At 37.2% G+C, this 11,688-nt stretch overlaps 1 long non-coding RNA gene across 2 annotated transcripts in view; it reads right to left on the reverse strand.

The window, feature by feature from the left end:
• LOC110195654 (uncharacterized) overlaps window positions 1–10,435 on the reverse strand; it is a 30,891-nt gene extending 20,456 nt beyond the window's left edge. Inside the window, exons 1-4 of one of the 2 annotated variants that reach the window (XR_002320948.1) lie at window positions 10,080–10,435; window positions 9,221–9,394; window positions 5,864–6,039; window positions 4,053–4,358 (exon numbers count right to left, since the gene is read on the reverse strand). This is a non-coding gene — a long non-coding RNA (uncharacterized LOC110195654). Of the gene's footprint in view, window positions 1–4,052; window positions 4,359–5,863; window positions 6,040–9,220; window positions 9,395–10,079 lie in introns of those variants that run through there. The other variant, XR_002320950.1, reaches the window with a different exon arrangement.
• Between the last annotated feature and the right edge of the window lie 1,253 nt (window positions 10,436–11,688).

Here is an 11,688-nt window from a genome sequence, read left to right on the forward strand (position 1 = left end):
CAAATTTAAAACCAATTGATTTATTTACTTATTGGCCAATTGTCTTTAATATATAATATTGATATTACTATGTTTTTATTTTTCCTGAAGTATATTTATAGCTGAGAGGCTATTGAAACCATGTATCCAGATGTTTGGCCATAGTTGAAGTGACCATATCTGGCAAATTTTTTTTCCAACCTGAAAGTGATTATCCTCTAAGTTTTGTCAGCCTTGGCAGGCCCAAAGTATATGGCCTATTTACATTTATATTGCCGAGACATTTGAGTCCCTACAGCTCTAGCCACAATTATCACTTTTTAATGCAGAGCGTTTTCATCTCACTGGTAATCGATGTTTTTAGTGAAGAATTTTTATCTGAGCTTTCATTCACCCTCCCCTGCCACACCATGAAGTAATCACAATATATGGAACAATGCTTTTATTTTTCTGAAAGCAGATTGTTACTTGCAAATATTCTTTCTGTTCTTATTTCAAACTACAGTGTGCAGAAAGAAGCAAATGACTAGGAGTGAGGTTCTAGAAAAGGAAGGGAAACATTTGGCAAACTGTGCCCCCGCTTCTTTGTCTTGATTGTGTTAAATGGTATACCTCTCGTTAAAGTCATTATGCTACCATTTGGAAGTAGTATTTTCTTCATGTTTATCTGAAAGCAATGCCAGAAAATGTGATTAACGGTGAAAGGATATCTTAATGAAAATGAGCAAGCAAAGGCTGATTTCCATATCTCATTTAAGAGAAAGCACCACAGCAGCATCATGAACCTATTTTAATAAGACACCATCATGGTCTCCAAAATTGTCATTGTAGTTTTGTGTTAGAGGAAGGACTAACGCTAACACTGTCTTAGTTCGTGTTTGATATTGGGACTATAGGAGGAACTTCTAAGTTATTTTACAATTCAACAAAATAAGGTTTACTTTGCCTAACATATATCCAGCAAGGCTATATAACAAAGATAAAGTGGCATTTAACATTTCTGGATGTGGACCCCTTTGTGACTCACATGAGGATCAGAAATCCACCAAGTAGGAGGGGCCCTGATGCGACATGAGTGGGACTTTTGTGTCTTTGGATGATCACAAAGCTACTTCAGAGAGGAAGGGATCAGTTAAGTCCCACATATAGCTCTGTTGTTGTTTAGTCTTCCGATCATATCCAACTCTTCATCACCCTGTGGACCGAAGCACGCTAATAATTTCCATGGTGTTTACTTGCAGACATACTGGAGTGGTTCACATTTTCTTCTCAATTGTATTAAGACAAACAGAAGTTAAGTGCTTTCTACAGAGTCACATAGTGAGTGAGTGTCTGAGGCCAGAGTTGAACTAAGTTCTTCCCGACTACAACCCAGAATTAGAACCATGCAGCCATCTACTTGCCTCTTTTGTTGGCATGTAGGGGAAACGAATTCCTATTTTGGAGGAAACTAATTCCTGTTGCAGGGAAACAAGGTAATCCTAGTTCTAACATATAGCAATACCATGAGGGGAAGGACATAATGATCTTTAGAGCAGTGGTATTAAATACAAATAGAAATATGTGGGCCACAAATTGACTTAGAAAACTCACAAATTAACATGTCTTTGTTGTATTAGATTGTTTAAAAATTTTGTTAAACATTTCTTCATTACATATACATTTGGTTCAGGAGTTCTGTTCTAGAAGACCTTCTAATTATTTAGATATTGTCATGTCTTTTACTGTACAATGCACCCAAATACAGGCAGTACTAGAGGTAAAAGACAGAAAAAAAGATGTTAGGGGGCATATAACTTCACCCCAAAGAATTACCAAAAAGGAAAAATATAATGTCAAGGTGGACAAAAGTCTCCCCCACCCCCTTTAGAAGGTTTAAGTATAGGATCTCAATGACCCAGTGCATGGGGTGGATGTGGCCATGTCTTAGCATTCACAGAAGTCTAGTAATGCAAAGATGATGATGATGAGCCAGTAAGCTTGAGCAGCTCCATTCAGGTAAAAAAGTCAGAGTAAATACACATTTATTAAGTATTTACTATGTGCCAGTCACTGGACTAAAGCATGAAAATACAAAGAAAAGGCATAAGATGGTCCCTGCCCTCAAGGTTCTCGAACTATCTAATAAAGAAAGAGAATATAGAGAAAAAATAAATTAAAAAGAGTAAAGAGGACACCTGACTCAGGGATATGAGAAAGTCTTGTTGCCAGGGTAAGAAATAATGAGGTGAATAATCGACGTTTCCTTATTGTTCATCTTTGGTTTCTGAGGGTACAATGACATCACAGATAGGATCTAAGTGAGGCAGAGTTGCACAAAGTCATCAGACTCACTCTCTCTTTCAGAGTCTTCAGTGGGAAGGCAGAAGTCAGGATAATTGGTGACAGCCCAGGATGCGGTGGAGGACCTTGGTGTCTTTGATGTCTCGCCAAGTTCTAAGTGCTGCGCAGGATGTGCTACAGACACCTTCGTGGTCATTGGAACAAAATATTCTTATTTATCCATTCCACCAAGGAAGTCTTCACATGCTTGGGGTAGACATCCCTCTAGCATCAAAAGGTTTGAGGCCTGTCAGCTCTCCTCAACCTGGCTTATATCATATGCTGAGACAGTTTTACCAGTACAATTTCTTGGAGCCACAGGTGAGAGTTGGGTAAAAGGTTAACACCAAAGGTGGATGAGCAGCCCTGAAAAGGGCTCAGTAACTCTCACACCAGAGGTGCTAGTCCTCTGTGGACACCCCATACAGTCCTCTGTGGACACCCTAATAAAAAACTGAAATACTACAACCCAGAGTTTGTTTTCAAGCACTAAAAAATATCTACCCCTACTTAAAAATTATCACAAAATATCTTCAGTACCAGTGACATTACCCAAGTCACATCTCAGGAACCAGTGCCACAGTCATTCCATCTGGCAGGTTCTGTCCTGAGCAACAAGCATTGAGGCAGACTCTCACTCTTTTCCACATATTCAAAAGTGGAACCAGCCAGTGGACAGCATGATCTTACATAGCAACATCATTTAAAATTGATCAATAGGAAAAATTAAGTCCAACTTCTCAGGCATTCTTTGTTCTCAAATAAGGGTGAAATGTATGTTTCCCCTTTCAGAATAACAAAGCACTTTCACACTAAGATTTCCCCTACCTGAGATGACACCCTCCTTTAAGTCCCCAAACAACAATGTACTTCATCTTTATTTTGCCCAACTGTTCTTTAACACACAACCGTTATTAATGTACCTTAAAACTTGATTTGCCAACTCCAAGTAGTAACAACCCTTTTTGGAAAGAAGCTTATTCTACACATTACTAATGTGAGCTCTGACCAGATTTCTAATTTGGCTTCTATTATAACTGAAGCCACCAAAAAAGTAAACCATTGCTAAGGTGGGTCACAATGGACAAGTAGGTCTCTAGACACTAGGCTATCCCATAACCCTGTTAACAATTTATGGAAGATTTGTGAGCTTTGGCATTGATATTATCTTGCAGAAAAATGAGATTCTAAAGATTCTTAAGTCCAAGAGGGCAACTAGATGGGGAATTATGAGTTTAATTGCTTGGATGTCAACCCTATGTAATATTTTTGAGCAGAGACCTTCAGCAGCATCCTCTTTGCAGGGTCAAAACAGTCTAAAAGGAGAGACTAGTGGACATTTTGCTTTATATGACAGAGGGATATAGTTTGATCTGGAATATACTTGAAAGAGACAGACTTGCAGAAGATGGTAAATTGGGACCATTTTGATACCAGGAAGAGGAATATGGATTCTCCAAAATATGAAGATTATAATAAATCTCTGGGCTTTTTTATGTCTTGGGGAGGCAAGTGTCAGGAACTTAATCCAAATTATTCCCAAAATCCTCTAGGTTTCCCTCATCTACTGTATTCCCCAAAACTTGATTGAATGGGCCATTCCCTAAATTTTATTAGGGTTGAATTCATGCCACTTACTCAATTCAATTCAATTGAATAAACACTGAGTGTTTAATATGTGCAAGGCACTGTGTTAAACTCTTCGGCTACAAATAAGAAAAAGACAAGTCATGCCCTCAAGGATCTTATAATTTAATAGAAGTCAACACACAAAAGGAAGCAGGAAACTTGATGGGGAGGGTAATGGTGGGGAAGGGGTACCTAGACATGCTCTGATAACTTCTTTACTGAAACTGAAAATATGAATTACAACAAGTGCAAAATGGAGTGAACTGAAAGTCCAACTTCTGTTTTCTGTAAAGGAAGATTTTATATTCTACCTCTCTACCTCCAATCAGAGAGGAAAAGAGGCTGAGGGAAGTGTTGTCTAGGATTGAGTTATCAGCATGGTGATGACATTAGAAGTGATGAGCTTATTCTGGGAGGAGCCTCTTGTCCTGTGGAGGTGAAACCAAGAAACACCATAGCCTCATCTGGTAAAGTCACCATTACGTCATCGTTGTATTGGTCTAGATCAATGTGCTTAGGATGGAAGGTCTCTTTCAGGTCTCTGCCCATCGGTAGAGACTTGTATGAGACAGTTCAGGTAGCCCTGGGGAGGGATAGTAAAATGCTGCATTTTGTCTGAGGTCAAAACAAATGGCCCCTGGCTAGTCTCAGCCATAGAATTAGAGAAACAAACATTGGTAAGGTCAATGACTCCATATCATTCACTCTGGATCTGGGCTGCCTATTCAACAACTTTGAGAATTTCAGAAACAGCTGTATGCTGTGCATCATGACTTTGTTCAGCTCCACAGTAAACTGCCAGGTGCCACCTGCCTTCCTCAGGCACCACAAAGTTGTTGTAAGGGAGTTGGTATAACAAAATATTCCAGCTTCCTTCATTCTGTCACCAGAGAACATCTTTCACTTAATCCATCTTCACACAGTGACCCTATGCTACATGGTGACAAATACATGTTATGGTTCAGCTAACTTTAAGGGGTTTCCATTTGACCTGTGCACAAGGATTGCTGAAAAGATCTACAAAGATTCTATCTCTTCTCCCTTACCCCCCATGATCTGATTTATTTAACCTCTCCTGAATGACTCAAATGGCTTTCAAAGTTGAGTCAGGCTTGGGTGAGGTTGAAAGTCCCCTAGTGTCCTTAGTGCTGAATCCCCAATACAGTTATACTAGCTAACCATCATTTGCTTTATTTACTTCATGATTCAGAACTCACATCCCAAACCATTTGCAGACGAGGGTGTCATTGCCCTTCACCCACCTGGCAGGCAGGAAAATGTAGAGACTCATTTTACCACTCTCAGAACATTCACTCATATCCATAGATAGCTACATATGCACAGATTAACAGTCAAAATCCACCCCCCTCAAAAGTCACCCATTAGTCAGTTCACAATTTTATTGTTGTGTATCTCTATAGGCAGCAGGGGGAACCCATAACTAAAATCTAAAGTCATTCTTATGATATTCATTCAGAAGGCAAGGTTTAATTGACCCTGAGATGGCTTGGGTATGAGTGGGTGGTAAACAAATCTAATTTCACAAATCCATTCCCTTTAGGAAGTTCACTCCCTGATTTGTAGATTTCCACTAGGGACCTGGCTGCAAGGGGAATCCATTTTTATAGGAGCAGGTGTGAGTAACTCCCTGTCTCAGCTAACTAAAAAGGGACAAATAGTATTGCCTTTTAGAGGCTGTAATAAATTTAGTTGAGTTTCCCCTGCTATGGAAGTCAGTTATGAAGAGTACCTTGGCATTGGCTCTGTAAGTCACGTAAGAACAATTGTACCAGACACTCATCAGATAGTTGTTTGAACTTCTGTAACTACCCAAGCTCCTTGGTGGACAAAGTTGGCTCTACCTTGCTCTTTCAAAACATGGAGCTATTAGACTCTCAGTAAGAGTAATATGATAAGCCTGAAACTTTCTTACCAGCAGTCAGAGTTCCCAGGTGATTACTGCATATCTGTTTTGATCCTCCTGTCTTCTGGTTCATATCTCACCAGGTAGGGAAACACCAACAAAAAGTCACAAGTGACTTTGCATAAGACTTGTAGCAGGCCTCTGTCAGATTGTGGCAACAGAGATTTTGCACTGTCTGTCCAACCCTAGAAAGAGTGATTTCTAAGCATGAGAAGTGGTTGATAATGATACCATTTGATTTAGTCCCTGACCTGGGGATATCCTAGAAATCCAATGTTGGCTTTCTTGTGGTAGATATTATAACCAAAGTACATCCTTCCTTCCTGTATGAAAGAGTTTTGCACTGTGGCCAATGTCATTCATGTGAACAAGGAAAATTTTAACTTTCATGATCTTTTCTGTCATACCCCCTCCAACTGGCATCTCCAACTGTATATCACATTATTAAACTTGCATCATTCCTGATACTGCAATAAATATATGCCTTTTCAAAGCTTATCACCGCTAGTGTGGTGAAGAGAAAGAATGAAAGAACCAAGACCTGCACAGCAAGTGTAGTGCAATATCTCTCATAATCAGGATAGTTATAGTACCCTTCTGCTCACAATGACGTTGGCTTTTTGTAAGAACATGTTCGTTCATCTGCCTGTAACTTGATTTTTTTTTCTTACTATAGTTCCCATAGTCAATGACTATCTGGTGCAGTTCTTCTCAGGCATCTTATTTTACACATGAAGAATCATCTAAGGGCCAGCGAAGTTAAGGCAATTTTCCAGGGCCACATGATTAGTATATGTCATAAGCAAGTTTTGAATCCACCTCTTCTGACTCCAAATCCAAGGTCCTTTTCATTGAACTATACATTCTCTCTATTTATAGAAACTCTCTTGACTTGCTATTGTCAATTCTGGGCAAATTCTAGCCTTAGAGTATGGTCTGGGATAATCAGGGTTTGACATATTTGTTCATGTTCATGCAGAACATGAACAGAACGCAGAATCTCATTATATCAAACATGGCTTTGTGTTTACTAAGCCATTTACATATCTGAGAGGAAGCCTGGAAGAATGGAATAACTAACACTTGTATAATAGTTACCATAAAGTAGTAGATAGAGTTATGAATTATGAAGACCTGGGTTCAATGCCTGGCTCTGACACTTGCTAGCTGTCTGATTTATTCTGGGGAAGTCATTTAACCTATGTCTCAAGCACCTCCCTAGGACAGATTATGGACAAGGTTTGTCCCTCCATTGGTACAAAGATAACACATGGATGAAATCACATTATATTTATATATAAACATGCCTGGGCATATATTATAGATCATATGTAACATATGTGTATATATACATACATTTTATCCAATAAATATGTATAGGTGATGGGGGATTGGTTGTTTTTCAGCGTCATATAATCTGTTTTTTCATATAATTTCAGCAGATATATAGATAATTGTTTAATATTACTTTACTTATTGAATTACATGTTGATATTTCTCCATATGAATTCAAAGTACTTTATGTTCACTTTCTTATACTTTTAGAATAACCCCATTTGTGTTATATTTATATGTTTACATTTTTTATCTTCCTCGACTAGATTATAACTTCATTGAGGGCAAGTGCTATAATTTATCATCCTATCTAATCTCCCAACCCTGTGAGTCATGGCTAGAATACAGTCTAGTATATGGAAGAAGACAAGAGAGTCAGGAAATATTTATTAAATGCCCTTTATATGCCAGGTATTATGAAAATCTTATACTAATATTATCTCATTTGGTCCTCACAACAGCCTGGGAGGTAGGTGCTATTATTATTCTCATTTTGTAATTCAGGAAACTGAGGCAAACCATTTAGGTGATGTTCAGGATCACATAGTTATAAAGTGTCTAAAGACAGATTTGAATTCAGCTCTTCTGGATTCCAAATCCAGTGCTTTATCTACTTTACCATTTGAAAGGAAGGAAGTAAAAGAAGATAAGAAGATATCCTTATTTGTATCAGTACAAATATATATGAGTCTCTATAGCTCATAGACTCAATTATGTAAGTTATGGTTAATGGATGCAATATTTTCCTTTGGCCATGTCAGAATCTACAAAAATAACAGATATAGCCACTCTCTGTCATAAGGTGGTTATAGAAACAGTCTCATAATTGTCTCTCTCAAAGTGTATGTACACAAAAATATATATACATACATAATATGTATGTTTGCTTATGTATATATGTATACATGTTTAAGTATGTATGCATGTATATATGCATATACATATATATACAAACACACACACATACACATATATATAAGCACATAGAAAGTGCTTAATAAATACTTAATTAATAGATTAATATAGTAAGATGATTCAGTTAAGTGCCCAGCACTTGCCACAGCAATCTCTCCTCCCAAAGTGATTTTGCTGCTTCTGATGGTTCGCTAAGAAGTAACCGAATGATTGTATCTCCCTTAACCATGCGAGATTCTGCATAAATTGTGCCCTCAAATGAGGACAAGGTATGAAAGCTATCCAGTGTCATTATATATTCTTTCATTAGGTGAGCTACAGGAACATGCAATAAGTCATGGCACGTTATAACATCAAGCTGCTTTCTGCCAGGTGGTAATCTAGGCTCTCACAATAGGAACAAATACAATAAATAATGAGTGGGAAGAAGTTCACTGTATTCTCCCTTTCCAAATGCAAAGACTAGGCTGTAGAAGATGGTAGTGCTTATCTTTAATGAATTATATTGTTTGTTTGTAAGATTGTCCTTAGTGTATTCAGGATTTCTTTGGAAATCTGAGTTTCTGGGCCTGCATAATACAGTTTATATTTTTAATATATTATGAAAATCTTTTGATATGGTTGAGAGAGCATCTCTATTCTAAACCCTTATTATTTCTCCCTTGGATTTCTCTTGATCTTCCTAACTACTGCGTTTTCAGCTTTTGTTATTCAAATTCATCTTTATAACTCTGCATTGCATCATTTGTAAACAGGTGCAGACATGGGGAATTACACGTGGCTTTGTGCTCTACATATACTGTGAGCTAATGTTCATATTATGTTTAACATTTGCTCTGAGTTGTGGGTTTGTAAATGCTGCAACTATATTAAATGTCATTTCAGCGTCTTGTAAACCCTCACATCCTCTCATCTTAGCATGAAAATGAACTTGAAAACTCATCAATATACCAAAATAGAATGCAGGCTATAATTGGCAGGAGACTAGAGGGAAATAACTGATGCAAAAAGGTGATATTTTATTTATTAAAGATGAAGGAAAGTGTACATGCAAATAAAAGATGAGGAAATTACTTGGAGATAAATAATGGAATTCCAAATAGATATATTACTCACATCTCCTTGATGACTACATTTCCTTGCCATGACAATTTTTCAAAGTCTGTTTAAGAGAATTTCTCATCTTATCAAAGATGTATATTTGAAGAAACTGAGGCAAACATAGTTCAAAAAACTTAATCAGAATCATAAAGTTAGTAAGCATTTGATGCCAGATTTGAACATTCACACCTGGAAGGAAAGAAGGAAATAAAAGAACAAATGAAGATATCTTCATTAGTTGATCATAAATAATAGCCTTTTAGTTGATAAAAAAAAATAGGTTTGCTTATTCAGGAAGCAGAGAAAGAAAAAGAGAAATAATGTAGAAAGTCCAAGTGTTGTGACTATAATCTTCAGGGGTTAGGAATTTTTAGTCTTTCCTGAGAAGCAGATAAAATGTATTCAAGTGATATGTTTAGTATCTTTATACCACACATGGCTACTATTGAAAATTATCTATAAATGTTATTACCTCTGATTGCTTAACTTCCAGGATTGGTTAAACATTTTCTAGCTAAAATTAATTGTGAATCTTGCCTAACACATTCCAACTTAAAGGAATGATCAAAATAGAAACTCATTTCTTGTCTTAGAGTTCATTTTCCTAATTGACCTTACTAAACCACATTCCCATTTAAATATAATTTGACAGTGAGGCAGAGGCAATTTTCTCAGTTTTACATAAAGTCCTATTTCAGCCAAACTAAAAAAAAAAACTGTTAACTTTCAAACAATAGACTATTAATATCAATTCTTAAAGACAGAGAAAGCCCATCTTTAAAATGTCTAATCTTTACAAAGTATCATGCCTAGTATAGTTGTTGCACCAAGATTATTATGGAATTAAGATGGTAGAGCAGAGGCAGAAACTCACCTGAACTCTCCCAGATTCGCTTCCAAAACAGCTTTAAAATAACACTTCAAATTGAATTCTGGATCATAGAATCAGCTAAAAGGTCAGAGTGAAACAATTCCCCAGCCTAAGACAACAAAGAAGATTGGCAGGAAAGGTCTGTCACACCTGGGTGGTGATTAGCTCCAGAGTGCAGCACAGCCACTGCTCCTGCAATGTCAGCAGCAGGCCTTAAAAGCAAATGAATCAGCAGTTGCAGTAGTTCTGGGAGTTCTCAGCTAACAGATGGTAAAGGGGATTAGAAATCTGGTCAGAAAGAGATTACAGGTGACCATTCGCTGGCACTGTCTTCAGGATCCTGTTGCATCATCCAGATGTGTGGTCACAGTCCCAGGGCAAAGAGGAGCACTAATGCTTGTAGCAAAAGAAGAGTAGGGACCTTGATCCCAGTTTCAAGACAGAAAGAATTAGCACTTGCAGCCACAAGGGAACATGGGACTGGGTCACAGTTCCAGGGTCAGCATGAGCACCAGCATTTGTGGCTACAGTTAAACAATATCTATTCCTGGGTAAAAACCACAGCAAAGACTATTGGGCCGGTGATCACAAATCTCCTATTCAAGCAGTCAAAAAGAAATAATTCAAATTTTCTGAAGCCACAGTCAGCATTAAAGAAGCTTCTACATTAAAGGATCAGACGGCTTGAAATGTGATATTCCTGAGGGCAAATGAGGTAGAATTATAAGCAAATATAAGCTACCCAGTAAAACAAAACAAACAAACAAACAAACAAAAAAACCTGAGTATCATCCTTCAGAGGAAAAACAACAACAACAACAACAACAACAACAACAATGAATATTTAATGAAATAGAGGACTTTTAAGCATTCCTGATTGGGAAAACCAAACAAAACAACTGAACTCCAAAGAAAATTTGCATTCAACCATGAGACTCAAGAGAAGGATAAAAAGATAAACATGAAAGAGAACTAATTAGGGTTAAATGTTGACATTGCTATATGTGAAGATGACACTTACAACTCCTCAGATCATTATTAGAGTAGTTATTTAGAGTGTATATATGTAGACAGAGGACATGAGTGTGAATTGATAATGATGGGATGATTAAAAAAAATAAACAAGGAGTGAAAAAAGAAGAATGAAATTGGAGAAGGAGAAAGAAGGGGTAAAATGGGGATAATTATCTCACATAAAAGAGGCATGATATGAAGAGTTTTTACAGTGGAGGGGAAGATGAGAAAAGTCCTGGCTGGCAATGCTTGAATCTTACTCTTATGAGTATTGGCTCAAAGAAGGAATAATTTACACATTCAATTGGGTATAGAATATCTATCTTACAAGTGGGAGGGACAGAAAATAAGAGAATGGGGGGGGAGGGCAGATTAAAGGAGGCAGTAGTTATAAGCAAAATTGACTTTTGAGGAGAACCAGGGCAAAAAAAGAGAGAGAGAAGGATAAAGAGGGGGAAAATAGGATACTACATAATAGTAATCATAACTATGAATGTGAATGGGATGAATTCACCCATAAAACAGAATTAGATAGCAGAAAGGATTAAAAATAAGAATCCAACAATATTTTGATTTTAAGAAACACACTTGAAACAAA

The sequence above is a fragment of the Phascolarctos cinereus genome, unplaced genomic scaffold (genome assembly GCF_003287225.1).
Source record: "Phascolarctos cinereus isolate Bilbo 61053 unplaced genomic scaffold, phaCin_HiC Scaffold_9;HRSCAF=440, whole genome shotgun sequence".
In the NCBI taxonomy this organism is placed as follows: Eukaryota; Metazoa; Chordata; class Mammalia; order Diprotodontia; family Phascolarctidae; genus Phascolarctos; species Phascolarctos cinereus.